A 23,885-nucleotide genomic window follows, 5' to 3' on the forward strand; every position below is an offset into this window, starting at 1 on the left:
ATGTAATTATGCCACAGACATGCTGTTAGGGGCACTTTCTCAATGTAATTATGCCACAGATCTGCTATTAGGGGCACTTTATCAGTGCAATTATGCCACAGATATGCTAATAGGAGGACTTTTGAATGCAACTTTCGCAATGCAATTATGCCACAGGAATGCTATAGGGCAGACATCCTGAATGCCACTTTCTCAATGCAATTATGCCACAGATATGGTATTGGGAAGACTTTCTGAATTTTAACTTTCTCAATGCAATTATGCCACAGATATGCTACTAGAAGCACTTTCTCAATGCAATTATGCCACAGATATGTTATTAGGAACACTTTCTCAATGCAATTATGCCAGAGATATGCTATTAGGAGCCCTTTCTAATGCAATCATGCCACAGATGTGCTATTAGGAGCTCTTTCTCAATGCAATTATGCCACAGATATACGCAATTAGGAGGACTTTCTGAATGCAATTTTCTCAATGCAATTATGCCACAGGTATGCTATAGGGCAAACTTTCTGAGTGCAACTTTCTCAATGTAATTATGCCACAGATTTGCTATTAGGGGGACTTTCTGAATGCAACTTTCTCACAGATATGCTATTAGGAGGACTTTCACAATGCAATTATGCCACAGATATGTTATTAGGAGGACTTTCTGAAAGCAATTTTCTTAATGGAATTATGCCACATATATGTTATTAGGGGGACTTTCTGAATGCAATTTTCTCAATGCAATTATGCCACTGATATGCTATTAGGAGCACTTTCTTAATGTAATTATGCCACAGATATGCTATTAGGAGCACTTTCTCAATGTAATTATGCCACAGGTATGCTATAGGGCAGACTTTCTGAATGCAACTTTCTCAATGCAATGATGCCACAGGCATGCTATAGGGAATACTTTCTGAATGCAACTTTTTCAATGCATTGATGCCACAGATTTGCTATTAGGAGCACTTTCTCAATGCAACTTTCTCAATGCAAATATGCCACAGATATGCTATTCGGAGTATTTTCTGAATGCAACTTTCTCAATGCAATTATGCCAGAGATATGCTATTAGGAACACTTTCTCAATGCAATTATGCCACAGATATGCTATTAGGTACACTTTCACAATGCAATTATGCCACAGATATGCTATTAGGAGCACTTTCTCAATGCAATTATGCCACAGATATGCTATCGGGCAGACTTTCTGAATGCTACTTTCTCAATGCAATTATGCCACAGATATACTATTAGGAACACTTTCAAAATGTAATTATGCCACAGACATGCTGTTAGGGGCACTTTCTCAATGCAATTATGCCACAGATATGCTATTAGGGGCACTTTATCAATGCAATTATGCCACAGATATGCTATTAGGAGGACTTTTGAATGCAACTTTCGCAATGCAATTATGCCACAGGAATGCTATAGGGCAGACATCCTGAATGCCACTTTCTCAATGCAATTATGCCACAGATATGCTATTAGGAGGACTTTCTGAATGCAATTTTCTCAATGCAATTATGCCACAGGTATGCTATAGGACAGATTTCGGAGTGCAACTTTCTCAATTTAATTATGCCACAGATATGCTATTAGGTGGACTTTCTGAATGCAACTTTCTCACAGATATGCTATTAGGAGGACTTTCACAATGCAATTATGCCACAGATATGCTATCAGGAGGACTTTCTGAATGCAATTTTCTCAATGTAATTATGCAACAGGTATGCTATAGGGCAGACTTTCTGAATGCAACTTTCTCAATGCAATTATGCCACAGGCATGCTATAGGGCAGACTTTCTGAATGCAACTTTCTCAATGTAATTATGCCACAGATATGTTATCAGATATGCTATTAGGAGGACTTTCTCAATGCAACTTTCTCAATGCAAATATGCCACAGATATGCTATTAGGAGCACTTTCTTAATGTAATTATGCCACAGATATGCTATCAGGAGGACTTTCTGAATGCAATGTTCTTAATGGAATTATGCTACAGGTATGCTAAAGGGCAGACTTTCTGAGTGCTACTTTCTCAATGCAATTATGCCACATATATGTTATTAAGGGGACTTTCTGAATGCATCTTCTCAACTCAATTATGCCACAGATATGCTATTATGGGCACCTTCTGAATGCAACTTTCTCAATGCAATTATGCCACAGATATGCTATTGGGAGGACTTTCTGAATGCAACTTTCTCAATGCAATTATGCCACAGGTATGCTATAGGGCAGATTTCGGATTGCAACTTTCTCAATTTAATTATGCCACAGATATGCTATTAGGGGGACTTTCTGAATGCAACTTTCTCACAGATATGCTATTAGGAGGACTTTCACAATGCAATTATGCCACAGATATGCTATCAGGAGGACTTTCTGAATGCAATTTTCTTAATGGAATTATGCCACACGTATGCTAAAGGGCGGACTTTCTGAGTGCAACTTTCTCAATGCAATTATGCCACATATATGTTATTAGGGGGACTTTGTGAATGCAATTTTCTCAATGCAATTATGCCACTGATATGCTATTAGGAGCACTTTCTGAATGCAATGTTCTTAATGGAATTATGCTACAGGTATGCTAAAGGGCAGACTTTCTGAGTGCTACTTTCTCAATGCAATTATGCCACATATATGTTATTAAGGGGACTTTCTGAATGCATCTTCTCAACGCAATTATGCCACAGATATGCTATTATGGGCACCTTCTGAATGCAACTTTCTCAATGCAATTATGCCACAGATATGCTATTGGGAGGACTTTCTGAATGCAACTTTCTCAATGCAATTATGCCACATATATACTATTAGGAGCACTTTCTAATGCAATTATGCCAGAGATATGCTATTAGGAGCCCTTTCTAATGCAATTATGCCACAGATGTGCTATTAGGAGCACTTTTTCAATGCAATTATGCTACAGATATGCTATTAGGATCACTTTCTGAATGCAACTTTCTCAATGCAATTATGCCACAGATATGGTATTGGGAAGACTTTCTGAATTTTAACTTTCTCAATGCAATTATGCCACAGATATGCTACTAGAAGCACTTTCTCAATGTAATTATGCCACATATATGTTATTAGGAACACTTTCTCACTGACATTATGCCAGAGATATGCTATTAGGAGCCCTTTCTAATGCAATTATGCCACAGATGTGCTATCGGGCAGACTTTCTGAATGCTACTTTCTCAATGCAATTATGCCACAGATATACTATTAGGAACACTTTCTCAATGTAATTATGCCACAGACATGCTGTTAGGGGCACTTTCTCAATGCAATTATGCCACAGATCTGCTATTAGGGGCACTTTATCAGTGCAATTATGCCACAGATATGCTAATAGGAGGACTTTTGAATGCAACTTTCGCAATGCAATTATGCCACAGGAATGCTATAGGGCAGACATCCTGAATGCCACTTTCTCAATGCAATTATGCCACAGATATGGTATTGGGAAGACTTTCTGAATTTTAACTTTCTCAATGCAATTATGCCACAGATATGCTACTAGAAGCACTTTCTCAATGCAATTATGCCACAGATATGTTATTAGGAACACTTTCTCAATGCAATTATGCCAGAGATATGCTATTAGGAGCCCTTTCTAATGCAATCATGCCACAGATGTGCTATTAGGAGCTCTTTCTCAATGCAATTATGCCACAGATATACGCAATTAGGAGGACTTTCTGAATGCAATTTTCTCAATGCAATTATGCCACAGGTATGCTATAGGGCAAACTTTCTGAGTGCAACTTTCTCAATGTAATTATGCCACAGATTTGCTATTAGGGGGACTTTCTGAATGCAACTTTCTCACAGATATGCTATTAGGAGGACTTTCACAATGCAATTATGCCACAGATATGTTATTAGGAGGACTTTCTGAAAGCAATTTTCTTAATGGAATTATGCCACATATATGTTATTAGGGGGACTTTCTGAATGCAATTTTCTCAATGCAATTATGCCACTGATATGCTATTAGGAGCACTTTCTTAATGTAATTATGCCACAGATATGCTATTAGGAGCACTTTCTCAATGTAATTATGCCACAGGTATGCTATAGGGCAGACTTTCTGAATGCAACTTTCTCAATGCAATGATGCCACAGGCATGCTATAGGGAAGACTTTCTGAATGCAACTTTTTCAATGCATTGATGCCACAGATTTGCTATTAGGAGCACTTTCTCAATGCAACTTTCTCAATGCAAATATGCCACAGATATGCTATTCGGAGTATTTTCTGAATGCAACTTTCTCAATGCAATTATGCCAGAGATATGCTATTAGGAACACTTTCTCAATGCAATTATGCCACAGATATGCTATTAGGTACACTTTCACAATGCAATTATGCCACAGATATGCTATTAGGAGCACTTTCTCAATGCAATTATGCCACAGATATGCTATCGGGCAGACTTTCTGAATGCTACTTTCTCAATGCAATTATGCCACAGATATACTATTAGGAACACTTTCAAAATGTAATTATGCCACAGACATGCTGTTAGGGGCACTTTCTTAATGCAATTATGCCACAGATATGCTATTAGGGGCACTTTATCAATGCAATTATGCCACAGATATGCTATTAGGAGGACTTTTGAATGCAACTTTCGCAATGCAATTATGCCACAGGAATGCTATAGGGCAGACATCCTGAATGCCACTTTCTCAATGCAATTATGCCACAGATATGTTATTAGGAGGACTTTCTGAATGCAATTTTCTCAATGCAATTATGCCACAGGTATGCTATAGGACAGATTTCGGAGTGCAACTTTCTCAATTTAATTATGCCACAGATATGCTATTAGGTGGACTTTCTGAATGCAACTTTCTCACAGATATGCTATTAGGAGGACTTTCACAATGCAATTATGCCACAGATATGCTATCAGGAGGACTTTCTGAATGCAATTTTCTCAATGTAATTATGCCACAGGTATGCTATAGGGCAGACTTTCTGAATGCAACTTTCTCAATGCAATTATGCCACAGGCATGCTATAGGGCAGACTTTCTGAATGCAACTTTCTCAATGTAATTATGCCACAGATATGTTATCAGATATGCTATTAGGAGGACTTTCTGAATGCAACTTTTTCAATGCATTGATGCCACAGATTTGCTATTAGGAGCACTTTCTCAATGCAACTTTCTCAATGCAAATATGCCACAGATATGCTATTAGGAGCATTTTCTGAATGCAACTTTCTCAATGCAATTATGCCAGAGATATGGTATTAGGAACACTTTCTCAATGCAATTATGCCACAGATATGCTATTAGGTACACTTTCACAATGCAATTATGCCACAGATATGCTATTAGGAGCACTTTCTCAATGCAATTATGCCACAGATATGCTATCGGGCAGACTTTCTGAATGCTACTTTCTCAATGCAATTATGCCACAGATATACTATTAGGAACACTTTCTCAATGTAATTATGCCACAGATATGCTGTTAGGGGCACTTTCTCAATGCAATTATGCCACAGATATGCTATTAGGGGCACTTTATCAATGCAATTATGCCACAGATATGCTATTAGGAGGACCTTTGAATGCAACTTTCGCAATGCAATTATGCCACAGGAATGCTATAGGGCAGACATCCTGAATGCCACTTTCTCAATGCAATTATGCCACAGATATGCTATTAGGAGGACTTTCTGAATGCAATTTTCTCAATGCAATTATGCCACAGGTATGCTATAGGGCAGATTTCGGAGTGCAACTTTCTCAATTTAATTATGCCACAGATATGCTATTAGGGGGACTTTCTGAATGCAACTTTCTCACAGATATGCTATTAGGAGGACTTTCACAATGCAATTATGCCACAGATATGCTATCAGGAGGACTTTCTGAATGCAATTTTCTTAATGGAATTATGCCACAGGTATGCTAAAGGGCGGACTTTCTGAGTGCAACTTTCTCAATGCAATTATGCCACATATATGTTATTAGGGGGACTTTCTGAATGCAATTTTCTCAATGCAATTATGCCACTGATATGCTATTAGGAGCACTTTCTTAATGTAATTATGCCACAGATATGCTATCAGGAGGACTTTCTGAATGCAATTTTCTTAATGGAATTATGCCACAGGTATGCTAAAGGGCAGACTTTCTGAGTGCTACTTTCTCAATGCAATTATGCCACATATATGTTATTAAGGGGACTTTCTGAATGCAACTTCTCAACGCAATTATGCCACAGATATGCTATTATGGGCACCTTCTGAATGCAACTTTCTCAATGAAATTATGCCACAGATATGCTATTGGGAGGACTTTCTGAATGCAACTTTCTCAATGCAATTACCCACAGATATACTATTAGGAGCACTTTCTAATGCAATTATGCCAGAGAAATGCTATTAGGAGCCCTTTCTAATGCTATTATGCCACAGATGTGCTATTAGGAGCACTTTTTCAATGCAGTTATGCCACAGATATGCTATTAGGATCACTTTCTGAATGCAACTTTCTCAATGCAATTATGCCATAGATATGGTATTGGGAAGACTTTCTGAATTTCAACTTACTCAATGCAATTATACCACAGATATGCTACTAGAAGCACTTTCTCAATGCAATTATGCCACAGATATGTTATTAGGAACACTTTCTCAATGCAATTATGCCAGAGATATGCTATTAAGAGCCCTTTCTAATGCAATTATGCCACAGATGTGCTATTAGGAGCACTTTCTCAATGCAATTATGCCATTGATACGCAATTAGGAGGACTTTCTGAATGCAATTTTCTCAATGCAATTATGCCACAGGTATGCTATAGGGCAAACTTTCTGAGTGCAACTTTCTCAATGTAAATATGCCACAGATTTGATATTAGGGGGACTTTCTGAATGCAACTTTCTCACAGATATGCTATTAGGAGGACTTTCTGAATGCAATTTTCTTAATGGAATTATGCCACATATATGTTATTAGGGGGACTTTCTGAATGCAATTTTCTCAATGCAATTATGCCACTGATATGCTATTAGGAGCACTTTCTTAATGTAATTATGCCACAGATATGCTATTAGGAGCACTTTCTCAATGTAATTATGCCACAGGTATGCTATAGGGCAGACTTTCTGAATGCAACTTTCTCAATGCAAGGATGCCACAGGCATGCTATAGGGCAGACTTTCTGAATGCAACCTTTTCAATGCATTGATGCCACAGATTTGCTATTAGGAGCACTTTCTCAATGCAACTTTCTCAATGCAAATATGCCACAGATATGCTATTAGGAGCATTTTCTGAATGCAACTTTCTCAATGCAATTATGCCAGAGATATGCTATTAGGAACACTTTCTCAATGCAATTATGCCACAGATATGCTATTAGGTACACTTTCACAATGCAATTATGCCACAGATATGCTATTAGGAGCACTTTCTCAATGCAATTATGCCACAGATATGCTATCGGGCAGACTTTCTGAATGCTACTTTCTCAATGCAATTATGCCACAGATATACTATTAGGAACACTTTCTCAATGTAATTATGCCACAGACATGCTGTTAGGGGCACTTTCTCAATGCAATTATGCCACAGATATGCTATTAGGGGCACTTTATCAATGCAATTATGCCATAGATATGCTATTAGGAGGACTTTTGAATGCAACTTTCGCAATGCAATTATGCCACAGGAATGCTATAGGGCAGACATCCTGAATGCCACTTTCTCAATGCAATTATGCCACAGATATGCTATTAGGAGGACTTTCTGAATGCAATTTTCTCAATGCAATTATGCCACAGGTATGCTATAGGGCAGATTTCGGAGTGCAACTTTCTCAATTTAATTATGCCACAGATATGCTATTAGGGGGACTTTCTGAATGCAACTTTCTCACAGATATGCTATTAGGAGGACTTTCACAATGCAATTATGCCACAGATATGCTATCAGGAGGACTTTCTGAATGCAATTTTCTTAATGGAATTATGCCACATATATGTTATTAGGGGGACTTTCTGAATGCAATTTTCTCAATGCAATTATGCCACTGATATGCTATTAGGAGCACTTTCTTAATGTAATTATGCCACAGATATGCTATTAGGAGCACTTTCTCAATGTAATTATGCCACAGGTATGCTATAGGGCAGACTTTCTGAATGCAACTTTCTCAATTCAAGGATGCCACAGGCATGCTATAGGGCAGACTTTCTGAATGCAACCTTTTCAATGCATTGATGCCACAGATTTGCTATTAGGAGCACTTTCTCAATGCAACTTTCTCAATGCAAATATGCCACAGATATGCTATTAGGAGCATTTTCTGAATGCAACTTTCTCAATGCAATTATGCCAGAGATATGCTATTAGGAACACTTTCTCAATGCAATTATGCCACAGATATGCTATTAGGTACACTTTCACAATGCAATTATGCCACAGATATGCTATTAGGAGCACTTTCTCAATGCAATTATGCCACAGATATGCTATCGGGCAGACTTTCTGAATGCTACTTTCTCAATGCAATTATGCCACAGATATACTATTAGGAACACTTTCTCAATGTAATTATGCCACAGACATGCTGTTAGGGGCACTTTCTCAATGCAATTATGCCACAGATATGCTATTAGGGGCACTTTATCAATGCAATTATGCCATAGATATGCTATTAGGAGGACTTTTGAATGCAATTTTCGCAATGCAATTATGCCACAGGTATGCTATAGGGCAGATTTCGGAGTGCAACTTTCTCAATTTAATTATGCCACAGATATGCTATTAGGGGGACTTTCTGAATGCAACTTTCTCACAGATATGCTATTAGGAGGACTTTCACAATGCAATTATGCCACAGATATGCTATCAGGAGGACTTTCTGAATGCAATTTTCTTAATGGAATTATGCCACAGGTATGCTAAAGGGCGGACTTTCTGAGTGCAACTTTCTCAATGCAATTATGCCACATATATGTTATTAGGGGGACTTTCTGAATGCAATTTTCTCAATGCAATTATGCCACAGATATGCTATTAGGAGCACTTTCTCAATGTAATTATGCCACAGGTATGCTATAGGGCAGACTTTCTGAATGCAACTTTCTCAATGCAATTATGCAACCGGCATTCTATAGGGCAGACTTTCTGAATGAAACTTTCTCAATGTAATTATGCCACAGATATGCTATCAGAGATGCTATTAGGAGGACTTTCTGAATGCAACTTTTTCAATGCAATGATGCCACAGAATTAGTATTAGGAGCACTTTCGCAATGCAACTTTCTCAATGCAAATATGCCACAGATATGCTATCGGGCAGACTTTCTGAATGCTACTTTCTCAATGCAATTATGCCACAGATATACTATTAGGAACACTTTCTCAATGTAATTATGCCACAGATATGCTGTTAGGGGCACTTTCTCAATGCAATTATGCCACAGATATGCTATTAGGGGCACTTTATCAATACAATTATGCCACAGATATGCTATTAGGAGGACTTTTGAATGCAACTTTCACAATGCAATTATGAAACAGGAATGCTATAGGGCAGAAATCCTGAATGCCACTTTCTCAATGCAATTATGCCACAGATATGCTATTAGGAGGATTTTCTGAATGCAACTTTCTCAATTCAATTATCCCACTGGTACGCTACAGGGCAGACCTTCCGAGTGCAACTTTCTCAATGCAATTTTGCCAAAGATATGCTATTAGGAACACTTTCCCAATGGAACTATGCCACTGGTATGCTATAGGGCATACTTTCTGAGTGCAACTTTCTCAATGCAATTATGCCACAGATATGCTATTAGGAGGACTTTCTGAATGCAACTTTCTCAGTGAAATTATGCCACAGATATGCTATAGGGCAGACTTTCTGAGTGCAACTTTCTCAATGCAATTAAGGCACAGATATGCTATTAGGAGGACTTTCTGAATGCACCTTTCTCAATGCAATTATGCCACAGATATGCTATTAGGAGCACTTTCTCAATACAATTATGCCACGGATATGCTATTTGGAACACTTTCTCAATGCAATTATGTCACAGATATGCTATTAGGAGGACTTTCTGAATGCAACTTTCTCAACGCAATTATGCCACAGATATGATACTAGGAGCACTTTCTCAATGCAACTTTCTCAATGCAATTATGCCCCAGATATGCTATTGTGAGGACTTTCTGAATCCAACTTTCTCAATGCAATTATGCCCCAGATATGCTATAAGGAGCACTTTCTAATGCAATTATGCCACAGATATGCTATTAGGAGCAGTTTCTCAATGCAATTATGCCACAGATATGCTATTAGGAGGACTTTTTGAATGGAACTTTCTCAATGCAATTATGCCACAGATATGCTATTGGGAGGACTTTCTCTGAATGCAACTTTCTCCATGCAATTATGCCACAGATATGCTATTAGGAGCACTTTCTCAATGCAATTATGCCACAGATATTTTATTAGGAACACTTTCTCAATGCAATTATGCCACAGATATGCTATTAGGAGGACTTTCTGAATGCAATTTTCTCAATGAAATTATTCCACAGGTATGCTATAGGGCAGATTTCTGAGTGCAACTTTCTCAATGTAATTATGCCGCAGATATGCTATTAGGAGGACTTTCTGAATGCAATTTTCTCAATGCAATGATGCCAGAGATATGCTATTTGGAGGACTTTCTGAGTGCAACGTTCTCAATGCAATTATCCCACAGATATGTTATTAGGAGGACTTTCTGAATGCAATTTTCTCAATGCAATTATACAACATATATGCTATTAGGAGTTCTTTCTCAATGTAATTATGGCACAGGTATGCTATAGGGCAGACTTTCTGAATGCAACTTTCTCAATGCAATTATGCCACAGATATGATATCAGGAGCACTTTCTCAATGCAACTTTCTCAATGCAATTATGTCACAGATATGCTATTAGGAGGACTTTCTGAATGCAACTTTCTCAACGCAATTATGCCACAGATATGATACTAGGAGCACTTTCTCAATGCAACTTTCTCAATGCAATTGTGCCCCAGATATGTTATTGTGAGGACTTTCTGAATCCAAATTTCTCAGTGCAATTATGCCCCAGATATGGTATTAGGAGCACTTTCTAATGCAATTATGCCACAGATATGCTATTAGGAGCAGTTTCTCAATGCAATTATGCCACAAATATACTATTAGGAACACTTTCTCAATGTAATTATGCCACAGATATGCTGTTACGGCCACTTTCTCAATGCAATTATGCCACAGATATGCTATTAGGGGCACTTTATCAATGCTATTATGCCACAGATATGCTATTAGGAGGACTTTTGAATGCAACTTTCTCAATTCAATTATCCCACTGGTACGCTACAGGGCAGACCTTCCGAGTGCAACTTTCTCAATGCAATTATGCCAAAGATATGCTATTAGGAACATTTTCCCAATGGAGCTATGCCACCGGTATGCTATAGGGCAGACTTTCTAAGTGCAACTTTCTCAATGCAATTATGCCACAGATATGCTATTAGGAGGACTTTCTGAATGCAACTTTCTCAGTGAAATTATGCCACAGATATGCTATAGGGCAGACTTTCTGAGTGCAACTTTCTCAATGCAATTAAGGCACAGATATGCTATTAGGAGGACTTTCTGAATGCACCTTTCTCAATGCAATTATGCCACAGATATGCTATTAGGAACACTTTCTCAATGCAATTATGCCACGGATATGCTATTAGGAACACTTTCTCAATGCAATTATGTCACAGATATGCTATTAGGAGGACTTTCTGAATGCAACTTTCTCAATGCAATTATGCCACAGATATGATACTAGGAGCACTTTCTCAATGCAACTTTCTCAATGCAATTATGCCCCAGATATGCTATTGTGAGGACTTTCTGAATCCAACTTTCTCAATGCAATTATGCCCCAGATATGCTATTAGGAGCACTTTCTAATGCAATTATGCCACAGATATGCTATTAGGAGCAGTTTCTCAATGAAATTATGCCACAGATATGCTATTAGGAGGACTTTCTGAATGCAACTTTATCAATGCAATTATGCCACAGATATGCTATTAGGAGCATTTTCTGAATGCAACTTTCTCAATGCAATTATGCCAGAGATATGCTATTAGGAACCCTTTCTCAATGCAATTATGCCACAGATATGCTATTAGGTACACTTTCACAATGCAATTATGCCACAGATATGCTATTAGGAGCACTTTCTCAATGCAATTATGCCACAGATATGCTATCGGGCAGACTTTCTGAATGCTACTTTCTCAATGTAATTATGCCACAGACATGCTGTTAGGGGCACTTTCTCAATGCAATTATGCCACAAATATGCTATTAGGGGCACTTTATCAATGCAATTATGCCACAGATATGCTATTAGGAGGACTTTTGAATGCAACTTTCGCAATGCAATTATGCCACAGGAATGCTATAGGGCAGACATCCTGAATGCCACTTTCTCAATGCAATTATGCCACAGATATGCTATTAGGAGGACTTTCTGAATGCAATTTTCTCAATGCAATTATGCCAGAGGTATGCTATACGGCAGACTTTCTGAATGCTACTTTCTCAATGCAATTATGCCACAGATATACTATTAGGAACACTTTCTCAATGTAATTATGCCACAGACATGCTGTTAGGGGCACTTTCTCAATGCAATTATGCCACAGATATGCTATCGGGCAGACTTTCTGAATGCTACTTTCTCAATGCAATTATGCCACAGATATACTATTAGGAACACTTTCTCAATGTAATTATGCCACAGACATGCTGTTAGGGGCACTTTCTCAATGCAATTATGCCACAGATATGCTATTAGGGGCACTTTATCAATGCAATTATGCCACAGATATGCTATTAGGAGGACTTTTGAATGCAACTTTCGCAATGCAATTATGCCACAGGAATGCTATAGGGCAGACATTCTGAATGCCACTTTCTCAATGTAATTATGCCACTGATATGCTATTAGGAGCACTTTCTCAATGTAATTATGCCACAGGTATGCTATAGGGCAGACTTTCTGAATGCAACTTTCTCAATGCAATGATGCCACAGGCATGCTATAGGGCAGACTTTCTGAATGCAACTTTTTCAATGCATTGATGCCACAGATTTGCTATTAGGAGCACTTTCTCAATGCAACTTTCTCAATGCAAATATGCCACAGATATGCTATTAGGAGCATTTTCTGAATGCAACTTTCTCAATGCAATTATGCCAGAGATATGCTATTAGGAACACTTTCTCAATGCAATTATGCCATAGATATGCTATTAGGTACACTTTCACAATGCAATTATGCCACAGATATGCTATTAGGAGCACTTTCTCAATGCAATTATGCCACAGATATGCTATCGGGCAGACTTTCTGAATGCTACTTTCTCAATGCAATTATGCCACAGATATACTATTAGGAACACTTTCTCAATGTAATTATGCCACGGACATGCTGTTAGGGGCACTTTCTCAATGCAATTATGCTACAGATATGCCATTAGAGGCACTTTATCAATGCAATTATGCCACAGATATGCTATTAGGAGGACTTTTGAATGCAACTTTCGCAATGCAATTATGCCACAGGAATGCTATAGGGCAGACATCCTGAATGCCACTTTCTCAATGCAATTATGCCACAGATATGCTATTAGGAGGACTTTCTGAATGCAATTTTCTCAATGCAATTATGCCACAGGTATGCTATAGGGCAGATTTCGGAGTGCAACTTTCTCAATTTAATTATGCCACAGATATACTATTAGGGGGACTTTCTGAATGCAACTTTCTCACAGATATGCTATTAGGAGGACTTTCACAATGCAATTATGCCACAGATATGCTATCAGGAGGACTTTCTGAATGCAATTTTCTTAATGGAATTATGCCACAGGTATGCTAAAGGGCGGACTTTCTGAGTGCAACTTTCTCAATGCAATTATGCCACATATATTTTATTAGGGGGACTTTGTGAATGCAATTTTCTCAATGCAATTATGCCACTGATATGCTATTAGGAGCACTTTCTTAATGTAATTATGCCACAGATATGCTATCAGGAGGACTTTCTGAATGCAATTTCCTTAATGGAATTATGCCACAGGTATGCTAAAGGGCAGACTTTCTGAGTGCTACTTTCTCAATGCAATTATGCCACATATATGTTATTAAGGGGACTTTCTGAATGCAACTTCTCAACACAATTATGCCACAGATATGCTATTATGGGCACCTTCTGAATGCAACTTTCTCAATGCAATTATGCCACAGATATGCTATTGGGAGGACTTTCTGAATGCAATTTTCTTAATGGAATTATGCCACAGGTATGCTAAAGGGCGGACTTTCTGAGTGCAACTTTCTCAATGCAATTATGCCACATATATGTTATTAGGGGGACTTTGTGAATGCAATTTTGTCAATGCAATTATGCCACTGATATGCTATTCGGAGCACTTTCTTAATGTAATTATGCCACAGATATGCTATCAGGAGGACTTTCTGAATGCAATTTTCTTAATGGAATTATGCCACAGGTATGCTAAAGGGCAGACTTTCTGAGTGCTACTTTCTCAATGCAATTATGCCACATATATGTTATTAAGGGGACTTTCTGAATGCAACTTCTCAACGCAATTATGCCACAGATATGCTATTGGGAGGACTTTCTGAATGCAACTTTCTCAATGCAATTATGCCACAGATATACTATTAGGAGCACTTTCTAATGCAATTATGCCAGAGATATGCTATTAGGAGCCCTTTCTAATGCAATTATGCCACAGATGTGCTATTAGGAGCACTTTTTCAATGCAATTATGCCACAGATATGCTATTAGGATCACTTTCTGAATGCAACTTTCTCAATGCAATTATGCCACAGATATGGTATTGGGAAGACTTTCTGAATTTCAACTTTCTCAATGCAATTATGCCACAGATATGCTACTAGAAGCACTTTCTCAATGCAATTATGCCACAGATATGTTATTAGGAACACTTTCTCAATGCAATTATGCCGGAGATATGCTATTAGGAGCCCTTTCTAATGCAATTATGCCACAGATGTGCTATTAGGAGCACTTTCTCAATGCAATTATGCCACAGATACGCAATTAGGAGGACTTTCTGAATGTAATTTTCTCAATGCAATTATGCCACAGGTATGCTATAGGGCAAACTTTCTGAGTGCAACTTTCTCAATGTAATTATGCTACAGATTTGCTATTAGGGGGACTTTCTGAATGCAACTTTCTTACAGATATGCTATTAGGAGGACTTTCAAAATGCAATTATGCCACAGATATGCTATTAGGAGGACTTTCTGAATGCAATTTTCTTAATGGAATTATGCCACATATATGTTATTAGGGGGACTTTCTGAATGCAATTTTCTCAATGCAATTATGCCACTGATATGCTATTAGGAGCACTTTCTCAATGTAATTATGCCACAGGTTTGCTATAGGGCAGACTTTCTGAATGCAACTTTCTCAATGCAATGATGCCACAGGCATGCTATAGGGCAGACTTTCTGAATGCAACTTTCTCAATGTAATTATGCCACAGATATGTTATCAGATATGCTATTAGGAGGACTATCTGAATGCAACTTTTTCAATGCATTGATGCCACAGATTTGCTATTAGGAGCACTTTCTCAATGCAACTTTCTCAATGCAAATATGCCACAGATATGCTATTAGGATCATTTTCTGAATGCAACTTTCTCAATTCAATTATGCCAGAGATATGCTATTAGGAACACTTTCTCAATGCAATTATGCCACAGATATGCTATTAGGTACACTTTCACAATGCAATTATGCCACAGATATACTATTAGGAGCACTTTCTCAATGCAATTATGCCACAGATATGCTATCGGGCAGACTTTCTGAATGCTACTTTCTCAATGCAATTATGCCACAGATATACTATTAGGAACACTTTCTCAATGTAATTATGCCACAGACATGCTATTAGGGGCACTTTCTCAATGCAATTATGCCACAGATATGCTATCAGGCAGACTTTCTGACTGCTACTTTCTCAATGCAATTATGCCACAGATATACTATTAGGAACACATTCTCAATGTAATTATGCCACTGGTATGCTATAGGGCAGACTTTCTAAGTGCAACTTTCTCAATGCAATTATGCCAGAGATATGCTATTAGGAAGACTTTCTGAATGCAACTTTCTCAGTGAAATTATGCCACAGATATGCTATAGGGCAGACTTTCTGAGTGCAACTTTCTCAATGCAATTATGCCACAGATATGCTATTAGTAGGACTTTCTGAATGCACCTTTCTCAATGCAATTATGCCACAGATATGCTATTAGGAGCACTTTCTCAATGCAATTATGCCACAGATATGCTATTAGGAACACTTTCTCAATGCAATTATGTCACAGATATGTTATTAGGAGGACTTTCTGAATGCAACTTTCTCAACGCAATTATGCCACAGATATGATATTAGGAGCACTTTCGCAATGCAACTTTCTCAATGCAATTATGTCACAGATATGCTATTAGGAGGACTTGCTGAATGCAACTTTCTCAACGCAATTATGCCACAGATATGATATTAGGAGCACTTTCTCAATGCAACTTTCTCAATGCAATCATGCCACAGATATACTATTAGGCTGACCTTCTGAGTGTAACTTTCTGAAAGCAATTATGCTATAGATATGCTATAGGGCAGACTTTCTGAATGCAATTTTCTAAATACAACTATGCCACAGACATGCTATTAGGAGGATTTTCTGAATGCAACTTTATCAATTCAATTATCCCACAAGTACGCTACAGGGCAGACCTTCCAAGTGCAACTTTCTCAATGCAATTATGCCACAGATATGCTATTAGGAGCACTTTCCCAATGCAACTATGCCACCAGTATGCTATAGGGCAGACTTTCTGAGAGCAACTTTCTCAATGCGATTATGCCACAGATATGCAATTAGGAGGACTTTCGGAATGCAACTTTCTCAATGCAATTATGCCAGAGATATTCTATAGGGCAGACTTTCTGAGCGCAACTTTCTCAATACAATTATGCCACAGATATGCTATTAGGAGCACTTTCTCAATGAAATTATGCCACAGATATGCTATTAGGAGGACTTTCTGAATGCACTTTTCTCGATGCAATTATGCCACAGATAGGCTATTAGGAGCACTTTCTCAATGCACTTATGCAACAGATATGCTATTAGGAACATGTTATCAATGAAATTATGCCACAGATATGCTATTAGGAGGACTTTCTGAATGCAACTTTCTCAACGCAATCATGCCACAGATATGCTATTAGGAGCACTTTCTGAATGCAACTTTCTCAATGCAATTATGCCACAGATATGCTATTGGGAGGACTTTCTGAATGCAACTTTCTCAATGCAATTATGCCACGGATATGCTATTAGGAGCACTTTCTAATGCAATTATGCCAGAGATATGCTATTAGGAGCCCTTTCTAATGCAATTATGCCATAGATGTGCTATTAGGAGCACTTTCTCAATGCAATTATGCCACAGATATGCCATTAGGATGACTTTCCGAATGCAAATTTCTCAATGCAATTATGCCACAGATATGGTATTGGGAAGACTTTCTGAATACAACTTTCTCAATGCAATTATGCCACAGATATGCTACTAGAAGCACTTTCTCAATGCAATTATGCCACAGATATGTTATTAGGAACACTTTCTCAATGCAATTATGCCACAGATATGCTATTAGGAGGACTTTCACAATGCAATTATGCCACAGATATGCAATTAGAACTTTCTGAATGCAATTTTCTCAATGCAATTATGCCACAGGTATGCTATAGGGCAAACTTTATGAGTGCAACTTTCTCAATGCAATTATGCCACAGATATGATATTAGGGGGACTTTCTGAATGCAACTTTCTCACAGATATGCTATTAGGAGGACTTTCACAATGCAATTATGCCACAGATATGCTATTAGGAGGACTTTCTGAATGCAATTTTATTAATGGAATTATCCCACAGGTATGCTATAGGGCAGACTTTCTGAGTGCAACTTTCTCAATGCAATTATACCACATATATGTTATTAGGGGGACTTTCTGAATGCAATTTTCTCAATGCAATTATGCCACTGATATGCTATTAGGAGCACTTTCATAATGTAATTTTGCCACAGATATGCTATTATGAGCACTTTCACAATGTAATTATGCCAAAGGTATGCTATAGGGCAGACTTTCTGAATGCAACTTTCTCAATGCAATTATGCCACAGGCATGCTATAGGGCAGACTTTCTGAATGCAACTTTCTCAATGTAATTATGCCACAGATATGCTATCAGATATGCTATTAGGAGGACTTTCTGAATGCAACTTTTTCAATGCAATGATGCCACAGATTTGCTATTAGGAGCACTTTCTCAATGCAACTTTCTCAATGCAAATATGCCACAGATATGCTATTAGGAGCACTTTCTGAATGCAACTTTCTCAATGCAATCATGCCACAGATATACTATTAGGCTGACCTTCTGAGTGTAACTTTCTGAAAGCAATTATGCTATAGATATGCTATAGGGCAGACTTTCTGAATGCAATTTTCTAAATACAACTATGCCACAGACATGCTATTAGGAGGATTTTCTGAATGCAACTTTATCAATTCAATTATCCCACAAGTACGCTACAGGGCAGACCTTCCAAGTGCAACTTTCTCAATGCAATTATGCCACAGATATGCTATTAGGAGCACTTTCCCAATGCAACTATGCCACCAGTATGCTATAGGGCAGACTTTCTGAGAGCAACTTTCTCAATGCGATTATGCCACAGATATGCAATTAGGAGGACTTTCGGAATGCAACTTTCTCAATGCAATTATGCCAGAGATATTCTATAGGGCAGACTTTCTGAGCGCAACTTTCTCAATACAATTATGCCACAGATATGCTATTAGGAGCACTTTCTCAATGAAATTATGCCACAGATATGCTATTAGGAGGACTTTCTGAATGCACTTTTCTCGATGCAATTATGCCACAGATAGGCTATTAGGAGCACTTTCTCAATGCACTTATGCAACAGATATGCTATTAGGAACATGTTATCAATGAAATTATGCCACAGATATGCTATTAGGAGGACTTTCTGAATGCAACTTTCTCAACGCAATTATGCCACAGATATGCTATTAGGAGCACTTTCTGAATGCAACTTTCTCAATGCAATTATGCCACAGATATGCTATTGGGAGGACTTTCTGAATGCAACTTTCTCAATGCAATTATGCCACGGATATGCTATTAGGAGCACTTTCTAATGCAATTATGCCAGAGATATGCTATTAGGAGCCCTTTCTAATGCAATTATGCCATAGATGTGCTATTAGGAGCACTTTCTCAATGCAATTATGCCACAGATATGCCATTAGGATGACTTTCCGAATGCAAATTTCTCAATGCAATTATGCCACAGATATGGTATTGGGAAGACTTTCTGAATACAACTTTCTCAATGCAATTATGCCACAGATATGCTACTAGAAGCACTTTCTCAATGCAATTATGCCACAGATATGTTATTAGGAACACTTTCTCAATGCAATTATGCCACAGATATGCTATTAGGAGGACTTTCACAATGCAATTATGCCACAGATATGCAATTAGAACTTTCTGAATGCAATTTTCTCAATGCAATTATGCCACAGGTATGCTATAGGGCAAACTTTATGAGTGCAACTTTCTCAATGCAATTATGCCACAGATATGATATTAGGGGGACTTTCTGAATGCAACTTTCTCACAGATATGCTATTAGGAGGACTTTCACAATGCAATTATGCCACAGATATGCTATTAGGAGGACTTTCTGAATGCAATTTTATGAATGGAATTATCCCACAGGTATGCTATAGGGCAGACTTTCTGAGTGCAACTTTCTCAATGCAATTATACCACATATATGTTATTAGGGGGACTTTCTGAATGCAATTTTCTCAATGCAATTATGCCACTGATATGCTATTAGGAGCACTTTCTTAATGTAATTTTGCCACAGATATGCTATTATGAGCACTTTCACAATGTAATTATGCCACAGGTATGCTATAGGGCAGACTTTCTGAATGCAACTTTCTCAATGCAATTATGCCACAGGCATGCTATAGGGCAGACTTTCTGAATGCAACTTTCTCAATGTAATTATGCCACAGATATGCTATCAGATATGCTATTAGGAGGACTTTCTGAATGCAACTTTTTCAATGCAATGATGCCACAGATTTGCTATTAGGAGCACTTTCTCAATGCAACTTTCTCAATGCAAATATGCCACAGATATGCTATTAGGAGCACTTTCTGAATGCAACTTTCTCAATGCAATTATGCCAGATATATGCTATTAGGAACACTTTCTCAATGCAATTATGGCACAGATATGCTATTAGGTGCACTTTCACAATGCAATTATGCCACAGATATGCTATTAGGAGCACTTTCTCAATGCAATTATGCCACAGATATGCTATCGGGCAGACTTTCTGAATGCTACTTTCTCAATGCAATTATGCCACAGATATACTATTAGGAACACTTTCTCAATGTAATTATGCCACAGATATGCTGTTAGGGGCACTTTCTCAATGCAATTATGCCACAGATATGCTATTAGGAGCACTTTCTAATGAAATTATGCCACAGATGTGCTATTAGGAGCACTTTCTCAATGCAATTATGCCACAGATATCATATTAGGATGACTTTCTGAATGCAACATTCCCAATGCAATTATGCCACAGATATGGTATTGGGAAGACTTTCTGAATGCAACTTTCTCAATGCAATTATGCCACAGATATGCTACTAGAAGCACTTTCTCAATGCAATTATGCCACAGATATGTTATTAGGAACACTTTCTCAATGCAATTATGCCACAGATAAGCTATTAGGAGCACTTTCACAATGCAATTATGCCACAGATATGCAATTAGGAGGATTTTCTGAATGCAACTTTCTCAATGCAATTATGCCACAGATATGCTATTAGGAGCACTTTCTAATGAAATTATGCCACAGATGTGCTATTAGGAGCACTTTCTCAATGCAATTATGCCACAGATATCATATTAGGATGACTTTCTGAATGCAACATTCCCAATGCAATTATGCCACAGATATGGTATTGGGAAGACTTTCTGAATGCAACTTTCTCAATGCAATTATGCCACAGATATGCTACTAGAAGCACTTTCTCAATGCAATTATGCCACAGATATGTTATTAGGAACACTTTCTCAATGCAATTATGCCACAGATATACTATTAGGAACACTTTCTCAATGTAATTATGCCACAGACATGCTGTTAGGGGCACTTTCTCAATGCAATTATGCCACAGATATGCTATCGGGCAGACTTTCTGAATGCTACTTTCTCAATGCAATTATGCCACAGATATACTATTAGGAACACTTTCTCAATGTAATTATGCCACAGACATGCTGTTAGGGGCACTTTCTCAATGCAATTATGCCACAGATATGCTATTAGGGGCACTTTATCAATGCAATTATGCCACAGATATGCTATTAGGAGGACTTTTGAATGCAACTTTCGCAATGCAATTATGCCACAGGAATGCTATAGGGCAGACATCCTGAATGCCACTTTCTCAATGTAATTATGCCACTGATATGCTATTAGGAGCACTTTCTCAATATAATTATGCCACAGGTATGCTATAGGGCAGACTTTCTGAATGCAACTTTCTCAATGCAATGATGCCACAGGCATGCTATAGGGCAGACTTTCTGAATGCAACTTTTTCAATGCATTGATGCCACAGATTTGCTATTAGGAGCACTTTCTCAATGCAACTTTCTCAATGCAAATATGCCACAGATATGCTATTAGGAGCATTTTCTGAATGTAACTTTCTCAATGCAATTATGCCAGATATATGCTATTAGGAACACTTTCTCAATGCAATTATGCCATAGATATGCTATTAGGTACACTTTCACAATGCAATTATGCCACAGATATGCTATTAGGAGCACTTTCTCAATGCAATTATGCCACAGATATGCTATCGGGCAGACTTTCTGAATGCTACTTTCTCAATGCAGCTATGCCACAGATATACTATTAGGAACACTTTCTCAATGTAATTATGCCACAGACATGCTGTTAGGGGCACTTTCTCAATGCAATTATGCCACAGATATGCTATTAGAGGCACTTTATCAATGCAATTATGCCACAGATATGCTATTAGGAGGACTTTTGAATGCAACTTTCGCAATGCAATTATGCCACAGGAATGCTATAGGGCAGACATCCTGAATGCCACTTTCTCAATGCAATTATGCCACAGATATGCTATTAGGAGGACTTTCTGAATGCAATTTTCTCAATGCAATTATGCCACAGGTATGCTATAGGGCAGATTTCGGAGTGCAACTTTCTCAATTTAATTATGCCACAGATATGCTATTAGGGGGACTTTCTGAATGCAACTTTCTCACAGATATGCTATTAGGAGGACTTTCACAATGCAATTATGCCACAGATATGCTATCAGGAGGACATTCTGAATGCAATTTTCTTAATGGAATTATGCCACAGGTATGCTAAAGGGCGGACTTTCTGAGTGCAACTTTCTCAATGCAATTATGCCACATATATGTTATTAGGGGGACTTTGTGAATGCAATTTTCTCAATGCAATTATGCCACTGATATGCTATTAGGAGCACTTTCTTAATGTAATTATGCCACAGATATGCTATCAGGAGGACTTTCTGAATGCAATTTTCTTAATGGAATTATGCCACAGGTATGCTAAAGGGCAGACTTTCTGAGTGCTACTTTCTCAATGCAATTATGCCACATATATGTTATTAAGGGGACTTTCTGAATGCAACTTCTCAACGCAATTATGCCACAGATATGCTATTATGGGCACCTTCTGAATGCAACTTTCTCAATGCAATTATGCCACAGATATGCTATTGGTAGGACTTTCTGAATGCAATTTTCTTAATGGAATTATGCCACAGGTATGCTAAAGGGCGGACTTTCTGAGTGCAACTTTCTCAATGCAATTATGCCACATATATGTTATTAGGGGGACTTTGTGAATGCAATTTTCTCAATGCAATTATGCCACTGATATGCTATTCGGAGCACTTTCTTAATGTAATTATGCCACAGATATGCTATCAGGAGGACTTTCTGAATACAATTTTCTTAATGGAATTATGCCACAGGTATGCTAAAGGGCAGACTTTCTGAGTGCTACTTTCTCAATGCAATTATGCCACATATATGTTATTAAGGGGACTTTCTGAATGCAACTTCTCAACGCAATTATGCCACAGATATGCTATTGGGAGGACTTTCTGAATGCAACTTTCCCAATGCAATTATGCCACAGATATACTATTAGGAGCACTTTCTAATGCAATTATGCCAGAGATATGCTATTAGGAGCCCTTTCTAATGCAATTATGCCACAGATGTGCTATTAGGAGCACTTTTTCAATGCAATTATGCCACAGATATGCTATTAGGATCACTTTCTGAATGCAACTTTCTCAATGCAATTATGCCACAGATATGGTATTGGGAAGACTTTCTGAATTTCAACTTTCTCAATGCAATTATGCCACAGATATGCTACTAGAAGCACTTTCTCAATGCAATTATGCCACAGATATGTTATTAGGAACACTTTCTCAATGCAATTATGCCAGAGATATGCTATTAGGAGCCCTTTCTAATGCA

The sequence above is a fragment of the Ambystoma mexicanum genome, chromosome 4p (assembly GCF_040938575.1).
Source record: "Ambystoma mexicanum isolate Mex_15411 chromosome 4p, UKY_AmexF1_1, whole genome shotgun sequence".
Lineage (NCBI taxonomy): Eukaryota > Metazoa > Chordata > Amphibia > Caudata > Ambystomatidae > Ambystoma > Ambystoma mexicanum.